This window comes from Rhinolophus hipposideros (assembly GCF_964194185.1).
Source record: "Rhinolophus hipposideros genome assembly, chromosome: 24".
Classification (NCBI taxonomy): domain Eukaryota; kingdom Metazoa; phylum Chordata; class Mammalia; order Chiroptera; family Rhinolophidae; genus Rhinolophus; species Rhinolophus hipposideros.
The window spans coordinates 18,692,923-18,693,703 of NC_138070.1; positions in this window are offsets into that span (position 1 = coordinate 18,692,923).

Sequence of the window (781 nt, forward strand, 5' to 3'; positions counted from 1 at the left end):
GACATGCTTCTGCGTTGGGTGCTTTGTTAACTCCACCTGATCTTCACATGTCAGTTGTTTGAGACCATTTCAGAGTTTCTGCAAACATCTGAAGGGCAGATTCTATGATTTGGGGTTTTCCATTAACTTCCAAAGAATTTTGGTTTTCAAAACATTCGCTAGAGTTGGCGATGTTAGCTTCAACTTTGGCTTCTAAACTGATACTTCCATTGTTAAATCACACAGAGGGGAGCTAGGTGGCTTGGCCTCAGCTGGGGAAAACCCTGGCCTGAGGGTCTTGGGCCACCCATCCCCCAGAGTGTAGTGTCCACACTGCCTAGTGTCTTTGGGTAAAACTGCCATACCTGTCTGGGCCACAGAGATTAATTTGGACCAGAACTCTGAGTCTTCTGCTACAGTTCTGCTGTCTAATGAGTCTGGTTTATCATGGTGCTCACTTGGGTTTTAATCCTCATTCCATTAGTTCTAGCTGTGTGAACCAACGGCGAGGCATTGACCTTGCTGAGCCTCAGTTTCCTGATCTGTAAAATGGTGGTAATGGAATTATGTCTTTTGGGAGGTTTTGTGAGTATTAAAGGAGTTAAATTTAACACAGTCACAGATCATGGCACATGGAGGTGACTTCTGGCAGAGATGTGGGGGATGGTTAAGGAACCAGAGAGCCAGAAGATTCTGCTAGAAGGCTGTGGAACAGTAGGAATGTGAGGAAGAGGGGTTGTGGGGACGTATTCTGGTCGTTAATTCAACAAACATGGGTGGCCACTATGAGGTGCTGAGCTAG